This window comes from Mustela nivalis (genome assembly GCF_964662115.1).
Source record: "Mustela nivalis genome assembly, chromosome: 8".
In the NCBI taxonomy this organism is placed as follows: Eukaryota; Metazoa; Chordata; class Mammalia; order Carnivora; family Mustelidae; genus Mustela; species Mustela nivalis.
Genome location: NC_139027.1, coordinates 87,361,157 through 87,380,383, shown reverse-complemented (window position 1 = coordinate 87,380,383; position 19,227 = coordinate 87,361,157). Strand labels below are relative to the sequence as shown.

General features: G+C 40.5%; 1 protein-coding gene across 4 annotated transcripts in view; it reads right to left on the bottom strand.

The window, feature by feature from the left end:
- Positions 1-19,227, bottom strand: part of LIMS1 (LIM zinc finger domain containing 1) — a 143,812-nt gene that overhangs the window by 85,470 nt on the left and 39,115 nt on the right. The window contains exon 1 of one of the 4 annotated variants that reach the window (XM_082744257.1): positions 6,542-6,740. The exons of 1 other annotated variant lie outside the window; for it this stretch is intronic. The gene's annotated coding sequence lies outside the window, so the exon portion shown is untranslated. Of the gene's footprint in view, positions 1-4,249; positions 4,620-6,541; positions 6,741-19,227 lie in introns of those variants that run through there. 2 more of the 4 variants (XM_082744256.1, XM_082744254.1) reach the window with 2 other exon arrangements.

The window sequence follows — 19,227 nt, the reverse complement described above, 5'->3', positions numbered from 1 at the left end:
TCAAACATATACGTGTACTCTTCTGTTCATAACAGCATTATTAATAATAGCTGAAAGGTGGGAACAACCCAAATGTCCTTTCACAGATGAATGGATAAACAAAATGTGATATACCCATAGAATGCCATAATATTCATCTATAAAAAGGAAAGAAGTTCTGACACATGCTACAATATGGATGAACCTCAAAAACATTGTACTAAGTGAAAGAAGCCAGACGCAGAAGGTCTTATGTTATATAAAACCACATATAAATATACAGGAGGCAAATTCATGAAAACAGAAAGTGTATTAAAAGTTATCATGGTCGAGGAAGAAAGAAGGGGAATTAATGCTTAATGGAATAGAGAGTATGTATTTGGGATGATTAAAAGTTTTTAAAACAGATCGTGGCAATAGTTGCACAGCATCATGAATGCAATTAACATCACTGATTTTTATACTTAAAAAGGAAATGGCATATTCTGTGGTATATGTATTTTATTATAATAAAAAAACAAGAGAGGAAGGAATGTTTCTTGACCACCTAAATCCCACCAAATATCTAGCCAGGATCCTTGTACATGTCAATTAATCATCACTAACTACTGATTAGGAATTATTGCCATTTACAGATGAGGAATCTTGTGACTGAGATATTTTATAATTTATTAAGAATCACACAAGTGGGGATCCCTGGGTGGTTGAATTGGTTAAGCGTCTGCCTTGGGCTCAGCTCATGATCCCGGAGTCCTGGGATCAAGTCTGCATGGGGAAAATTCCTGCTCAGCGGGGTCTGCTTTTCCCTCTCTTTCTCCTCCCTGCTCTCCCAGCTTGTGCCCTCTCTGTCAAATAAATAAGTAAAATCTTCAAAAAAAAAAAAAAAGTCATACAGGGGTGCCTGGGTGGCTCAGTGGGTTAGACCTCTGCCTTCAGTTCAGGTCATGATCTCAGGATCCTGGGATGGAGCCCCACGTCGGGCTCTCTGCTCAGCAGGGAGTCTGTCTCCCTACCCGCGGCACCTCCCCCCCCCCCGCTTACTTCTGATCTCTGTCAGATAAATAAATAAAATCTTTTTTTAAAAAAATCTACGAGTGGTAGAAGGAAGATTTGAACCCACATCTGGTAGCTCTAAGACCCAGTCTTTCAACTATACCAAAGTGTTTGAAGGATAAACATACTCAGTGAATAAATACATGAATGAGAAAGGCAGCTTCTCCTTACAGGTCTGAAACTGTCAAATTAGTGACAAGAGAGATCATGAATGGCTGAATACAAAGAACTAGGTATCCAAGTACTAACCAGGCCCGACCCTGCTTAGCTTCCGAGATCAGACGAGATCGGGCGCGTTCAGGGTGGTATGGCCGTAGACAGAACTAGGTATCCAAATAGTTCCTTGGGCTGCAAAACTTCCTTCTGCATAGTTTTTAAGCCCCATAAATATATTGCTAAAAGAATATCTGCCTCTTCTCTCCCCTCCACCCAGAATATTTGGTAAAATTCATTATTCAATTTTTCAATTTTTCCATGTTCTATATATCCTATCCCAAACTCTCATCTGGGGTGGGAGAGTACCCATCCTCACCATCAACAATACCACCATATACCTGAAGCAATATTTGGTATATAGTACTTTCCTATACATCACCTCATTTAATTCAATTAGCCACTCGGTAGGATATCATCTCCATAGTAGACTGGCAAACTATGCCCCCAAAGTGAAGCACTTACCTGGAGCTAAAATCTGACCTAGTATAGACACTGGGTAGAGGCTGTTAAAGAGGTGCTCTTACTATAATGCATCTTTCTTCTGAGAATGAATGGACCAATCAATGTATTGATAAGAACTTTAAGGTAAGATGTAATTAAAAATCATGGTAAGGTCTCTGCATTAAAAATATATACATAAGACTAAAAACACTTTTTGAAGTTCCCTTAACAGTTTCATTCTTTTCTCTGGGAACTCCTAGAGCTGCTGACATCAAGAAACAATCAAGGAGACGTAATATTCCTTGCTCCCCACAGTAAAGCCCTGATTCAAGTGCCCATCACATCACTTGTTTCAGACCTCTAATGCAAGATGTTCACATATCTGTTCCTACCAACTGGAACTATTTCCCAGTCATCTTAGTATCCCCAGAACTGAACACAGTGCTTAGCATGGAGCAAATGAGTCAAATGTCAACTGTGTGAAGGAATTGCTGATACATTCCATTCAGTTTTAGCAATCTCCACTCTCTGATTCTCCAAGTCCATCCTCTACACTGCAATGTTACCATTTCCCTTCCCTGCAAAATCACCCCAAAACTTTATATTGCATTCAGTACTCCATGTGCACTCCCTATCACTTTTTAGAAAAACTTTTTTTTTTTTTAAAGATTTTATTTATTTATTTGACAGGCAGAGATCACAAGTACATGGAGAGGCAGGCAGAGAGAAAGGAGGAAGCAGGCTCTCTGCCGAGCAGAGAGCCCAATGCGGGGCTCGATCCCAGGACCCTGGGACCATGACCCGAGCCGAAGGCAGAGGCCTTAACCCACTGAGCCACCCAGGCGCCCCTTTAGAAAATCTTTTAATAGATTTTATTTGAGAGAAAGAGAGAGAGAGAGAGCATGAGAGGGGAGTGGGTCAGAGGGAGAAGAAGAGTCCGCAGGGAGCCTGATCCGGCACTCAATCCCAGGACTTTAGGATCATGAGCTGAGCCGAAGGCAGTTGCTTAACCAACTGAGCCACCCAGGCGTCCCTCCCTGTACTTTTATCCCACAAACAACTCTTACATCCTAGCACATTAGGTGTCTTTGAATTTCTTGGATTCATTCTATACTCATTTACGAGCACTCAGATAGGCACTGGGGATATAAGAGGGAACATGAAAGACAAAGCCCCTGCTTCATGGATCTTATAGTCTAGTGGGAAAGGGCGGGAAAGACATGGTATTTGAAAGAAAGAGGAACCAAGAGCAGGGCACACAAGTATGCCCTTGCAAACCAGAATAAGGACTCCAGGTTCCATTCTAGATGAGGTGGAAAGGCAATGGAAGATTCTGAACAGAGAAGTAAACTGACCTGCAAACCTTTGCTCAAGATTTCACCAGCTGGGGGGGAGAAAAAAAAAAAAAAAAGATTTCTCCAGCTGTGGCTAGAAGAACACTCTTTTCCATCATTTTTAAATGTTGAAATTATTCATTCTTCGAGGCCCAATTTAATAATCAGCTAAATGGTGCTGTCCCTGAGAATTAAAGGTCACTTCTTTTGGTTATCCCCCGAAACCTGACAGTACTCATGTTGGTCTGATTATTTCTGGTTAGTTGCATGTAATTTTTTTTTTTTACACAACTGTGCATATGTTTACCCAAAGTATCTTATTCATTTTTTTTAAATTTTATAAGCCATGCACAGTGCCTTGTTGTTGCAAACTTATGTATCTTTTCTATTAATTTGCAAGACCAAAGCAAAGTGATCATCCTTTTTAACTTTTTCTTTGTCCTTGAAAAAAAATAATTGTTTTCCTAATGTTATAACTATTCCATATTTTATGACTATGTGTTTCCATATAAAAAACATATATCTACAAATATATAACCTATATAAAATAAGAAAGTCCCTTATACATCACCCCATTCTATATCACAGCTATCTTCCCCTCAAGATTACAATACTCCTGGAGATTGACTGAGAAATAAATGTTTTCATAAATACCTTTAAATCTCTAAGGAAGTTCATTGTGTAAGGCAGATCATGTGTAAGGCACAAGATCCTTTTAAGGGGTAATAATCACTTCTCAATAAATGTCTTACAAATGTAGATTTGGTGCATTAAGGTTGCTTTTTTTACACAGACTTATACAGGTTCATGAATAAGTCTCAAACAGTTATAGTTGCTCTTCCCTCATCACGGCAAGACACATATTCACTAACCATAGTGTTAAACACTATAGGATTGTTTATTTTAAGATCCTACACAGAATTTGGGTTAAAAGTATTTAATGTAATAAAATGACAAGAAGCATTACTATAAAAATACTCCATGTCTCTGCAGGGCCATAAAGTATATGGCACTAAACACTATCAAGGTTGTTAGTTTTCTCTGCAAATATAAGGGTATAGCCTCCCTTCCTCACCCTCTTTGAAACCAATAAAACATAAAGTCGCTTTAGCATATACTCAGTAATTAAATATGCATCCGCAGGAAGTTAAGAACCACAACCATTACACTTTGTAGCAGTGAAAAGAAAAATTTAATTAGTATGGCTAAAAGCTACTATAACTTACCCAAGATTGTTCCTGTTACTGGATATGCAAGTTTATACGAATATCTTTTCGATGAATATCTTCTCTCAAACTTCTACTCCCCTGCTTTAATAACTTTGTACACACAGCCCCAACTCTGCAAAAGCAAGTCGATATTCCAAGCACTTTAACTGATGTGCCTCCAGACTCTCTTACTCTCACCTCAAGAATAAAGCAACTCCTTTCTGATACTTCTACTCTTGTTTTCACTCATTTATCAGGGCTTGGGCAACCAGTTCCAGATCAGTGAATTATCTTTAAAAGCTCCTGTTTCCTATACTGTATAGTACTTCCTCATCTTAACCTTGTGTCTGTTGCCTTGAGCTATATTTAAGCCAATGAAACTAAGTTGAGGGCTTTTTTTCCTGCATTCAGACAAATCATGTGACATGGTGTGTTACACGATAACCCCAAAGTTCTGAAGCAATAAGGCAACACCCCTAAATGTCATAACTCATATCCTGTTAAGCAGTTTTATGTACCTTACTAAGTTAAGAAATTCATCCATAAACTTGTTGAAAGCATTTGTACTGTGCACAAAATATTTAGGAAAAACAACAACAACAACAATAACTGATCAGCACAGAAAGAGCCTCTACCCTTTTGGATCTTAAAAGTATCTACATGTTTGAATTATTAGAGCTTTTTCTTCTTCTCTAATGTTTTACCACTTCAGTGTTGAGTGGCTGGCTTTATTTTCTCTTCCTGGTGGCTCAGTCCAAGTTTAGAGACAGGCAGGCCAACTCCAGCAGACTGAGCAGGGGAAGCAGCTCCTTCAGTCCCAGATATCCTTGACAAACAGTGCAGGGAAGGAGTAGAGCCAATGCTAATGAGGCCTCACACACCCGATTGAGTCACCTCCCAGGACTCCTGGGTGCCAAGTTTCCATTGAGGAATAATAAAGGAATCTCTGGCTGAGAACTAGGAACTCAGGAACACTAATTACAGCCTTCCGCTTCCATAAATGAGGACTTCCTTACCCTGACTCACTGAGAATACTAAAAGGAAGTTCCTTAAGCAATTTCTTTATTATAAGGCAGTCAATTTTAGAATGATAACAGCATTTCTCAGTTATAGGTGAATCTTTAAAATCAAGAAGACAACGCCTCACCTTTGCTTGTTAAGCCAATACTAGAGACTGGGTACTGGCAGCACTGTGAGATGGTGACAGCGGAAGGGCAGAAGTGAAAGGCATCCTGAAAAGCCATCTACCCCACAGGGAAGCAGTTTGCTATCTGGAGAGGTGAAAGAGCTCACCTAAGGCAACAAGCAGAGTGAATTCTAAACTTCAGGGTTCTGCGCAGCACTCCCAGAGGGCATCTCACAAGCTCTACTTTCATGGCTCACTCTAATGCCCCACCATCAGAACTAGGTTTGGACTTCAAACACAATACTCAACACTGTACAGTTCCAGCCAGAGGACTCTTCTGGTCCTGATTTACTTACTTTCTTTTGGGGGTGTGCGAGTGGGATGTAGAAGGAAGCTGGAAATACAAAAGTTGTTTGTGGGTGAGAAGAGGCCATCCCCAATTCCCACCGGAGACAGGACTATACCAGATAGAAACCCTGGAAAGCAGCCACCATCACTCTTGGGAGAAGGAAAATAGAACGGAAGTCTTCTGAGCAAGATTCCCAGCATATGGAATTCTCTTCAAGAAAGTAACTTATGTTACTGCAATTAAAATCTAAAAGAGGCAAACATCTGCCATTTCTTTGTGTCCCAGCTCTACTGATCACCATGCACCATGAAGGAAATAGGGCGGTGTGATGTACAAAGGGGCACACATGCTTAGATCAGCAGAAGTCTATCTTAAGTCCTTCTAGCTACCATCTCATCCCCTCCTCCTCTCTTTGGACAAATTTTTCTAGGCAAGAGCAAACCCAGAAAACATTTTTCAATCTTTATCTTACTTTTGACATTTATAAACAAGGCTTTCCTGTAAATTTTCAAATCAGTACCCTTGGGAGCGCCTGGGTGGCTCAGTCGTTAAGCATTTGTCTTCAACTGAGGTCATGATCCCAGGTCCTGAGATTGAGCCCCATGCCGGCAGGCTCCCTGCTCAGCAGGAAGCCTCTCACACTCCCCTTGCTTGTGTTCCCTCTCTTGCTGTGTCTCTGTCAAATAAATAAATAAAATCTATAAAAAAGAAAAAAGAAAAAAAAAAAAAGAAGCAAACAAACCCTACATTCCCTGGCCTGCCAGTCCTCATCTCTGATACTCCCTGCCACTCACTTTATACAACCCAGCAGTGATACCTGCCATGCAGGCCTCACCTCGATGCTGCTGCTTATGCTGGCTCCTCAGCCTGGAAGATCCTTCCATCTTCCCCTTGCTGATTCTAATATCCTTGTACGACAGAAGTGAAGCATCACATCTTCAAAAAACCCTGTTCCAATCCAATCCTCCTCTAGTCCCGTTCACCGATCTGCGTCAGGGGCTCCTCGTCAGGGCTCCCATGAGGCTCTCTCACTTATAACAGCTTCTTTTTCTAACCCATGTAAGGGCAAGAACTGGACTCCTACTTATCTTATACCCTTCGAGGCTATGCCTTCCAAACACACAAGGAACTTAATGAAAGTTTAAACTGAGCATGCAAGAGAGGCAGTAGTTCTTATCTTACAGATAAGGAAAATGATGCTCAGAGAGGGTACATCTTAAAAGCCATCCATGGAGAAGACTAAGAAGGGAACTTAGAATGCAAAAATATACTAGCTAAATTGAAATCTTTTTCTTAAAAGCAGAAAGCCTCTCAAAGCTAAGCATGGTGAGAGCAGAGAATGTGTCTACATTTTTACTACTGTTACCCTAAAACCTGACAAGGTGTTATTTCACACACAGGGAATATTTAATAAATACTGGGTGGCTCGCTAAGACTGTACACAGACGGTCACTTTCACTTATATAATGTGCAGGAGTGGGTCTGCTTCTTTCCAGCAGATGGAGCTACAGTCCCATATGATTACCAGCTATAGTTTGGGTGACTAGTAAAAGAATCAGCCTCTTTCATAGATCCTTTTCCATGCTTCCTTTTTCCTTTATAAGTCTCACACAGATAAAAAGAAATCAGCAGGGGTGTCTGGGTGGCTCAGTGGGTTAGCCACTGCCTTTGGCTCAGATCATGGTCTCAGGGTCCTGGGTTCGAGCCCCATGTTGGGCTCTCCGCTCAGCAGAGAGCCTACTTCCCCCTACCTACCTGTGATCTCTCTCTGTCAAATAAATAAAATCTTTAATTAAAAAAAAAAAGAAATCAGCAGACATATTTTCCATAGAATATTCTCTGAATGGACACAGATCCATTTTGTAACTTTTTCAATTCCTTTGCATATCTTTTTCTCTCTGGCCTTTTAAAAAATCTGGGATAATCTCACCCAATCTGATTCATCCAAACTATCAAGTACTACTGAATGTCTACACCTTTCTACATGCCTCTTAGGTCCTTCTTTATGAAACACGTTTATAACCCAGCAAGTTTATCATGTTCATCCCTAGACACATGCCTTCCTTGGTATCTCTGACCTATTTCACTTAAGAAAACATTAGTTTACCAATCAACTCTCACTTAAAAACATAATACAAAACAAAAACCTTTTCAATATATATTTTTGTAAGATTTATTTTAGAGAGAGAGACAGCGGAGAGGAAGTGGAAAGGGAGCAAAAGTCTTAAGCAGACTCTGCACTGAACCCCTATGCAGGGCTCAATCTCATGATCCTGAGATCACAACCTGAGCCAAAACCAAGAGTCAGATGCTTAACTCTCCCATCCAGGCACCCCTCAATATATCCTTTTTTTTTTTTTTTTTTTTTTTTTTTAGATTTTATTTATTTATTTGACAGAGAGAAATCACAAGTAGATGGAGAGGCAGGAAGAGAGAGAGAGAGGGAAGCAGGCTCTCCACTGAGCAGAGAGCCTGATGCGGAACTCGATCCCAGGACTTTGAGATCATGACCTGAGCCGAAGGCAGCAGCTTAACCCACTGAGCCACCCAGGCGCCCTAAACAGAGGCAGTAAGCTCCTTAACATCAGTCTTGGCGATCACTTTCTTTCTTTCTTTCTTTTTTTTTTTTTTAAAGATTTTATTTATTTATTGGGCAAACAGAGATCACAGGCAGGCAGAGAGAGAGGAGGAAGCAGGCTCCATGCTGAGCAGAGAGCCCGATGCGGGGCTCGATCCCAGGACTCTAGAATCATGACCTGAGCTGAAGGCAGAGGCTTTAACCCACTGAGCCACCCAGGCAGCCCCCCTCAATATATCCTAATTGCTATCTTAAAGGCTTTGAGTTTCTAAACAGGATAAAAAAGAAATTAATACTACCTATGAGAGTACAGCTTACAGTAAAATCCTGAGCAAACTTCATTTTTTACTCAACTTAAAAATTTCATGGCATTCCTGAAAAACTTAGTGTTGACTGAAACTGTGCAAAGGTACTCCATGATTATATCTAAAATAGAACTGGGGGAGGGGGGGTTTGCCTGGCTCAGTTGGTTAAGTGTCTGCCTTCAGCTCAGGTCATGATCTCCAGGTCCTGAGATGGAGCCCTGAATCAAGCTTCCTGTTCAGCAGGGAGTCTGCTTCTCTCTCTCTACCTCTGTCCCTCCCCACCACTTATTCACTCCCAAATAAATAAATGAAATCTTTTGAAAAAACAGAATTAGGTGCTTTGCTCAGATAATTATAAAAGATTTTCTTTTTCCTTTTTAACCTGCACCAAAGTCCTGTGGATGCAAAGTTGATGACATCTAGCATCCCTGGCCCTAGCCAACTCAATGTCTATGTGCCCCGTGCCCAAACCTTCAAGGTAACAAAAAAATACCCCACAAGTTCCCAGTTGCTCCTTAGGAAACAGTTCTAGCCCTACTGAGAACTACTGACCCACAGGATTTCTGAGACCATTAAGCTACCTAATGGCAAAAGTGTTAATTAAAGTATCTGAAGGGGGGTGCCTGGGTGGCTCAGTGGGTTAAAGCCTCTGCCTTTGGCTCAGGTCATGATCCCAGGGTCCTGAGATCAAGCCCCAAATCCGGCTCTCTGCTCAGCAGGGAGCCTGCTTCCCCCTCTCTATCTGCCTGTCTCTCTACCTACTTGTGATCTCTGTCAAATAAATAAATAAATAAATAAATAAATATCTTAAAAAAAAAAAAAAGTATCTGAAGGAACCACCTGTCAGGATGTGACGTGAACCATGACTCATTTAATACTGAATACTATTAAAACACTGTAACTAAAAAACTCCAATTACAATTTAAACTTTTTAATCAAGTAAGCCCCCAATTTTCAAATATTTTCAAACTCAGATGAAATTATGTCCAAAAAATAGTGTCATAGAAAAGGCTTGTCTAATCAAAATAATATCTAAGAAAGATCCTTAACAGCAATACTTGGTCCTAAATGTTCCTAGCTCTGGGAGTCTTTTTGAGATTGAGCAAGGTACAATCCCCTATATCACTCAGACCTGAAAGTGTCCAAAGTGTAAGAGCATAAGAGAGGGATGCAGCTTATAAATTTCCATGGCAATATTGTGGGAAGACTCTAGCTGTCCAAGGACATGACAGGAAAGGGATAATCCTAGGATCTGTCCCTATATCAGACTGAGAGGACCCTGATGGCGGAACTGGAATCCCAGAAATAACCAAGTGTGCTTAAGTTAAACATGGTCCTGCTTAGGTATGTCAACTGAACAAACACTTCAAAACTGAATGAAAGCCCTGTTCCCTGCCTGAAACGAACTCTTCTCCACACAAAGCACCACCATTTAGTCACTCATCCTCAGGACTATCCTCAACTCCTCAAACATCCCCACAAACCTCCCAATGTCCAACTGCAAAGTCCTTTCTTTTCTGCCTTTTGATTATCTTGGGTCTATTCACATCTTTATCTCCCTGTGGACAATATCTACTTCTGGCACCATCAGTTCGCCCTTAGATTATTATAATATCATCTAACAGGTCTCTGGATTTCCACTCTTTCCTGATCACAGTCTGCACCCCCTTTACATACAGTTGCAACACTGCCTCTGAGGCAGTGCACCTCCCTTCCTCTACTCTCTGTTTCAAACCTAGCACTCCTGATCACGGAACAGGCAACTGACTAGACAGTGTTTCTTCTTATCCCTGGCCATGGGGACTGGTTCTGGTTTGGGCACTGGATCTGAACTAAGCTAATCAGATTCTATTTTTCAATAATTAGAAATCTGAGTAGAGACTAATTCTCAGAAGGTAGAATAAGTCAACTAATGGTATCACTCTAGAGAGAAGACCCGCAGATTGTCTGCAGAGATGCCAAGAGTTGCTCTATCTGTTTGTCCTCTCAGAGACCTCAATGTTAGGCTCTTTCTACAGTCCCCTGAGACTCTTTCCAATAAATCCCTTTTAGCTCATGTTTGCCAGAGTCAATTCCTGTTATCCATAACCAGGGAACTTAAGTAACGATAAAAGCAGTCTCAACCTCACACAAGACCCTTCCTGATCTAAGATGTCCCTGCTCCCACTTCCATTGCCCAGGTCCACTTCCCACTTTACACACTCCGAGCCAACTATGGGGATCTGCCGCAGCTCAGCATCATTTGTTCTCGTCCCTTCTGTTCTTCCTGCCTAGAATGGCATCTCTGGATGAATCTCATCATCAGGTGGGATGCAGCCCAGATGTCACTTCCTCTGGGAAAATTTCACTTAAGCCCCTTAGACTACTCATGCTCTCATAGGGCCTGGTACTAATACCCCTGAATAAAAGCTCAAGGCCCCACAATTTGTTGCCCGATTCCTTATTAGTCTAAACCCAAATGGAAGTTTACTACAAGTGGTGATTCTTACACACAAATGTAACCCCACACCTATGTGCATGCCTGCCAGAGAGCAGATTCTCAGCCTCGAAGAAATGAACAAATTAAGAAATTAGAAGTTTAAAAATAAATATTTTCGGTGCACCTGGGTGGTGTCCAAATCTTGGTTTCAACTCAGGTCATGATCTCGGGGTTGTGAGATCAAGCCCTACATCAGGTTCCACACTGAGCCTAGAGTCTGCCTGAGGTTCTCTCTCCCTCTGCCCCTCCTACTCATGTTCTCACTCTCCTCTCTAAATTAAAAAAATAAATCTTTAAAAATTAATGAATTAATTTCTTTAGAATCAAGAGGTCCTGCACATTCCATGTTAAATTCATTTTAATATTAATTCACATTCAAAATAATTTAATTATGTGTTCGCTTTGTGAAAATTCATCAACCTGTGTGCTTAAGATTTGTGTACTCTTTTGTATGTATATAAAACATTAACAAAAATTTTAAATGTATTTAACATACCTGAAAACCACAGCTTTAGACTAGTAAAAAGTTCAATATGCATGGAAACACCAAATAATGGTGGAAGGTGCCCTGATTACAAGTAAAAGTCCCTGGGTTACAGTTTCTTAACTGCACCACTTATTAGCTGTGACATCTTGGTTCAGGCAAAATATCTGACATTCATGGGGTGCCTGGGTGGCTCAGTGGCTTAAAGCCTCTGCCTTCGGCTCAGGTCATGATCCCAGGGTCCTGGGATCATGCCCCAAACAGGGCTCTCTGCTCAGCAGGGAGCCTGCTTCCTCCTCTCTCTCTGCCTGCCTCTCTGCCTACTTGTGATCTCTGACTGTCAAATAAATAAACAAAATCATTAAAAAAAATAAATAAATAAATTTTGATATTCAGCTTTAGCAACTACAAAATGGGATAATAACCATTCTATTTAAATCTCAGGCTACACAAAGATAAAATGAAATCATAAATATAAAAAGCCAAATAAGCGCTTTTTTTTTTGTCACAAAATTCTTTATAATTTCAAAGAGAGTTTTAGCTGAAAAATAAAAATCAGTACTATAAAAATACTACATTTTGGCATGAAATTGCCTGCAAAATCCCATGAATGCATACCAAAAAAGGAGATATAGGATAATGAATCCAGGGTGCTAACCTGAAATTCAAGATTGAATTTATTCTTGAGGAATAAAGAAAGGACACCTCTACAGCATCATGTTTTTTGGGCACCGGATTAAAAAACTATTTATATTTCATGAACTAAAACAAACATTTCTCATACTTATGACAGCTGAGATGCTTTTGAGAGTTCAGCCAAAGCATTAGGCCTTCTGGTTAAAGGAACCTCTGTGAATGGGGGGCAGGAAAGCAGAGATATTTCATACTCCACATGGTAAAGATCTTATCATACCACCAAGTTATACTTTTAACTTTAATACTGCAAAACTATTTCAGAATAAAAGTGCTTCTATTTAAAGAGAGTATATAACAAAATAGGATTGAGTATATGGTTAGAAATACATGAAAAGTTTTACAAACTCAAGTGCAAAGGATGTGTTCTGTTAAAAATTGAAGATGGAAGATGAACTGAGTCATAATTAGAAATTATTGGTGACTAACTGGCAATTTATTATATACTTCCCATGTTGGGCTCCCTGCTCGGTGGGGAGCCTTGCTTCTCTGTCTCTCCACTCGTTCTCTCTCTCTCTCTCAAAAATCTTTTTTAAAAAAATATAAATGGGTAAAAACAGTAAAAATTAACTTCTGAGCCAATGCAAGTGTTAACTTATTATTACTCACTTCGTACCACTAAAACAGAGGAGTGAGTGGCAAACAAATACCTGTAAATTGTAAACTTCCCTTCATTTCCATTTCAACAAATGTGTAGCCAGTGATTACCACGAAACTTACTGTTGAGGGCACAGAGCACTAAGGATGAGTAAGACAAAGCTCCTGGCCCAGAGTAACTTCCCAGACTATGAGATACATACAACGCACATCACAGTATTCTAAGAAACAGCTGAGGTAGTGTTGGCAAGGAGCTGTAGCATAGAGCAGGAGAAAGAGATGCTTTAGAGAGTAACTGACTGAAATGAGTCTATATTGGTTGTGCCCACAACGCAAAGGGAGGGAAAGAAAAATTCTCAGGGAAAGGAATAACAAAAAAGCACCATCTGCTAGTACCTGCTAGTATAGTGTGCTAAGACCCAGGAAACAAAAAGGAGACAGTTTCACTGTTTTTAATGAGCTTACAGTTTAAGGGAGACAAGGAATGGTCACCGATTATACAACAATATGCTCGGTGTACTGACAGTTCTGAGAAATCATACTGTATTCTGAGAAGTTCAAAACCATTTTCAAGAAAATCTGGACATATGAGTCAAGATCAAACCACAGGGTCAGGAAGTGTGAGGCAGTAACAGAAATGAGTGTCCTTATTCGGGGTGGTCAAAAAACTCCTGTTAGGAAGCACTTTTCTCCCTAAGCAAAGGAACGCTCCCTGTCCTTTGAGTATTGATCTCTCTCTCTCTGACATTTACCATATGCTGCCATGTATCAAGATAAATCCAGACACATGTTAACTAGACTTACTGCAGTGATCACTTTGCAATATATACAAATATTTAAATATTATGTTACACACCTGAAACTAATATAGTATGTCCATTATAACTCAATATAAATAATTAAATGAAGGGAGAAAGGGAAGGAGAGAGCAAGGAGGGAAGGAAAGAAAACAAAAAAGAACAAAAGAAGAGAGGAAAAGAGAAGAGAAAGCAAGTGAACCAGTTTATTTTACTTCTCCCTACTAGATTATAATCTAGACTAGGAGGTTTGTTCCTTACCTTAAATTGAATAATTGGAACTGACTTGCTATCGAAAGTTCTAATCCAATCTCCTCACAGAACAAATAAAACCTAGTACCCAGTAGAGCTCTTGTTCTCCTGCACAAATCCTAAAACCTTATTAAAAAACAGAGCTAGGTGTTCCTGGGTGACACAGCTGGTAGGTGTCCAACATGTGTTTCAGTTCAGGCCATGATCTTGAGCACAGAGTCTGCTAAATAGTCTCTTTGTGTCCCCCTCTGCCCCTCCTGCTCCTGCTCTCTCTCTCTCTCTCAAATAAATCTTAAAATAATAATAATAAAAAAAAAGCTAAAATGATTAGGGAAAACCAATAATGGATAATTACCCTCTGTTACTGCTATAATTCTAACATTAACATAAAGACCAGGCCTCTCCCCCACATCCCATCCCTCATCTAGAATCCTGGCCTCAGCTGCCCTTGGTTCCTAATGCAGGTGTAGAGCATGTGTGCCTATTTGCATTGTCTTGTTTTTTTTATGCACTGTTAGCAGTCTCTTTTGAGTTGGTTTTGGCTATAGAATCAAAACTGCTATATCCTATGCTTATCCAAATATCCAAAAGGAATACCAACACACTGACACACACATGCACACAAGACGACAGACTAAATAACCCCGATGACTCAAGACTGACTTCTGGAATAGTCATTACAAATCAAACCATGAAATTCTTTAAAGAAAAAAATAATGCCTAAGGGAAGAAGGAGAAAAGGAGAGCTGTAGCTAAAGCTAGACCTGTGAAAGTCAGTGTTCAGTCCAGTCCAGCAGCCTGATGACAACAAAACATTATCAAATGTAGGAATAAGAAGTCAGGGAAGAGACGGTATGGAGAACTGCATCAGACCAAAATGGCCCCCAGGAGATTTCAAGGAGAAATGTTTTCTGATGAAAAAGAAAGGAAAGAACCAAAAACATCTGGATGGCTAACATAGCTTTAAACAAAGAAGTAACTGTCAGTGCCTGCTATGTGTGGGTTCTCTGTGATCCTTAAGGGCAAGTAAAACAATTCAGTATTTTAAGCTAACTTTGGGAGGACTCAGGTTTTCCTGTCATCAAGGCCAAGCTTGTTGCCCTCTGTTTTTATTGTCTGAAGAATGGTTAGTTCATTAAAAGTATATGACTATGTTTGGGGGGTGTGGAAATACACACACACACACACACACACACACACACACTACTCCAGGTTTAAAAATCCCACCTCCATTCTCACAACCTTGGATGTGAGATGTTATAAACAATAAAGCATGCTAACAGAGAAAAATGACAGGAGAAATGATTTCACATGATCAATAACTCCAAAGGTGTTAGGCTTATCACCAAGGGACTGTACAAGAGATATATATTCTAAGAAAGTAAGAGTATTCCTCACCAAATGTAAATGTACACTTACAAATTATTAAATTTTGATATAAAAATCAGCAAGACATGGGAGGTGGGGAGAGCAGGATGAACAGGCAGAGCACAGAGGATATTTAGGGCAGTGAAAATAATCTGTATAATACCATAATGATGGATACATGTCATTATAATATTTGTCACAACCCATAAGACATGAATGACAACATACCACTCCTCCTCCCCAACACAATCTGGGGTTGATAGAGGAAGTGACAAGGCAGAAAGGAGTCCAAGGTTCAGCAGCTATGACTGTAAATAAGGTGCAAGGTGTACAAGAGCACCTGGTATGGGGCTGGGTGGGTGAGCGGGGGTGGGGGGTGGGGGGGGGCGTTCCCAAACAGACCAGGCTCGGCCACTCACTGCTGACAAAATTCAAAGGGAGAGAGAGGAGTGGTGTTGAAACAAGAAAGGAATTTATTTCAGTGAGGTCAACACCAGGAATACAGCTGATTAATGTCTTAAAGATTGTCTCCAAAGTGCTTAAAATATGTACAGGTCTGTTTAAGGAAAATGTGCGACAAAAGTTGGTGGGTACATGCAGGTGGGAAGTAAAGGTCAGTTTGATCACTGTTGTTGGTCAGTCTTAAGGATCTTGCTGGCTCAGAGCAATCCTTATTGCTTGAGGGGTAGTTTCAGTTCCCCACATGGGATGCTTTGCTTGCAGGATCTTTGGCCTGAGTTAAGAGGTAAGCTGGAAAGAACTTAGTCAATTGGGAAGTACAGACTGAGGTCAGCAGGAGGTAGCTGAAGTCTTTCAGAATAAAAGATAGAGTCTGGAGCAGGGCTGTTGGCAAGTGTAGAAGGGAAGCTGTGGGCAGGAGAGAGCAACCAGATAAAAGAATCCCGACAAAGGCTCCTGTCAATGCCAAGGAGAGCTGTCTGTTAAGCATCAGGTCATTCATAGTAAGGAAGGACTTACACAATGCTTAACTTCACAGTGCTTAAACAAAAGGAATGCCTTCTTTCCAAAGCTTTAATCATCTGTTCCCCTTTGAAAATTCTTTCCCTGATTTTGTCTGGCTTTCTATGCCCCTTAGAGAAATTTCATCCACTTAAAAAGGAAACTCAACTCTACAAAACTCATCTATTTTGTGCACTTAGGAATAAGATACTCAAAGCCTTGGAAAATATCCAGACCTAATCAAAAGCAAGATTCACATAGAGAGCAGACTTTCAGGCTAACTCCCTATTACATATAAATTACACTCCCACTCCCAAATGGATTTCCACTTTATCTGAACAAACCCAGGCATCTTTAAACCAGGAGCATGGATAGTGAATAAAAACTATAAAGCATAATGGAAAAGGCCAAATGTGAGTTTAAACCCAGATGAGCCATTTACTAGATGGGAGAAAGGTCTTCATGTCAGTGAGCATCTCAAAAAATTCCAGGACCTTTACTACTGCTATTAGCTCTGAGTGGTTCTCTCTCCATCAGTCCCTTCAGATCTCTGCGCAAATGTCCTGGCAGTAAAGACTTCTCCAACCACCCTACTTAAAAGTGCAATCCCCATTTCCCATCCCTTATACTTTTCTTTAGTTTACTTCTCTCGACATCATTTATCACCAGCTAATAGGTTTCATTTGTTTGTTTATGATGTATTCCCCCCCCCCAACAAAGATGTGAGCTCCATGGGACTCCTGTTGCCTCTCCAGAGCTCAGGACAAACCTGACCCATAGCAAGGATTCAGAAACATTTAACTGAATATGTAAATATAAATGAGTTAATTCAACCCTCCACTGGGCTGATATCACCTACACTTCAGGGTATTTTTAGAAATAAAAAATAAAAATGTTTTGCCAAGACTGAATTATGAAGAAATAGGCAGTCTGAACAGACCAATTACTAATAAGAAGATGCAATCAGTCATCAAAAACTTCACAGCAAACAAAAGTCCCGGACAAATGGCTTCACTGGTAAAGTCTACATTTAAAGAAGAATTAATATCAACTCTTCTGAAACTCTTCCAAGAAACAGAAGAGGAAGGAACACTTCTAAAATGTAAGAGGCCAGCATTACACTGACACCAAGACCAGACAATGTCACAAGAAAAGAAAACTACAGGCAATATCCCTGATGAGCACAGATGCAAAAACCCCCTAAATATTAGCAAACTGAGTTCAACAGTACATTAAAAGGACTATACAGTGTGGCCAAAGCTGGATTTGTTCCAGTGATGCAAGGATGGGTCAATATCTACAATCAAGGTGATATACCACATTACCAATATGAAGAATAAAAATCTTATAGATCTCTCAATACAGAAAAAGCATTTGATAAAATTCAATATCCATTCAAGATAAACAAACAAAAACACCTCAACAAAGTGCGTAAAGAGGGAGTGTATGCCAACACAGTAAACGCCAAAGATGACAAGCCCACAACTAACTTCATAAAAAAACGCTTTACACGTTGGCTGTCATATACTGAGCACTTAATAACTGTTAGTTTTCTTTCATTTCTTACATCAAAGTAATTGCCAAAAGTTTCAGAACATTCCAAGTGGGCAACTCCAAACGCATGCCTGCGAGATCTCTGTACCCAGTGAAACACACAGGGAAAAGCAGGGCTCCCTATCACGGGGTCACTCAGTGTAGCCTACGATCATGAGATTTTGCCATCAATCTGCACTGAAATCAGGCAGAAATTAAGAATAAGTACTTAGAAACTTAAAATTTGACCGAGAAATTTTATATCTGCTGAATCTAAAGAAAAAAAAAAGACTTGTATTTATAGGACTTTTTAAAAAAAAAAAGATTTTTATTTCTTTATTTGACATAGAGAGTGCAAACAAGCACAGGGGACAACAGGCAGAGGGAGAGGGAGAAGCAGGCTTCCTGCTGAGCAGAATGCCAGATGTGGATGTAGGGCTCCATCCCAGGACCCTGGGATCATGACCTGAGCCAAAGGCAGACGCTTAATGACTGAGCTACCCAGGTGCCCTCACAGGACTTCTTTTTCCTAGCAACCACTTTTTAAAAAGGTTTTACTCATTTGAGAGAGAGAGAGAGTAAGAGAGAGAGAGCCTGAGAAGGGGGAGGATGAAGGAGAAGCAAACTCCCTATAGAGCAGGGAGCCTGATGTGGGACTCAATCCTGGGCCTCCAGGATCATGGTATGAGCCAAAGGCAGTTGCTTAATCAACTGAGCCACCCAGGCACCCTCTAGTAACCATTTTCATTGTCCTTTTTGGAAGTATCAGATAGTAATGGACTAACAGGCTTTTTCTTTCTTTCTTTCCTTTTTTTTTTTTTTTAAGGTTTTATTTATTTATTTGACAGACAGAGATCACAAGTAGGCCGAGGCAGGCAGAGAGAGAGGAGAAAGCAGGCTCCCTGAGGAACAGAGAGCCCGATACAGGGCTCGATCCCAGGACCCTGGGATTATGACCTGAGCTGAAGGCAGAGGCTTTAACCCACTGAGCCACCAAGGCGCCCCTCCGTTGTTTTTTTTAAATGAAAACCTCACTATAGTTTGGAAAGTACTGGCCAGCAATGCTTGATGTGGCCCAGGAAGGTGAAGAGCACCAACAAAGTAACTTGTACTACATGTTCAGAACTGTAATTTTATGCAGGGTTCCAGGCCAAGAGAGGCACAGATGAGCAGCAGGTGGAGAAACAGGTTCAAAGGCCAAGAATTACCTCAGGGATCCAGGCCAGTTCTAAAATTTAAGAGAATTCTCTAAGACAGTGTTTCTCAGAACTTTTTCCTATACACTCCAAATGGCAAAAGAGTCCCATAGACCCAGAGAGAAGAGATGGACAAAGGAGCATGATGCAAGCTGAGGATGATACTTTCTTGATTGCAGTGATGATGTCATGAGTCAAAACTTAAAGACTCAAGTGCCCGGCTGGCTTAGTTGGTGGAGTATGAATAGACTCTTGATCTTGGGACTGTGAGTCTGAGTC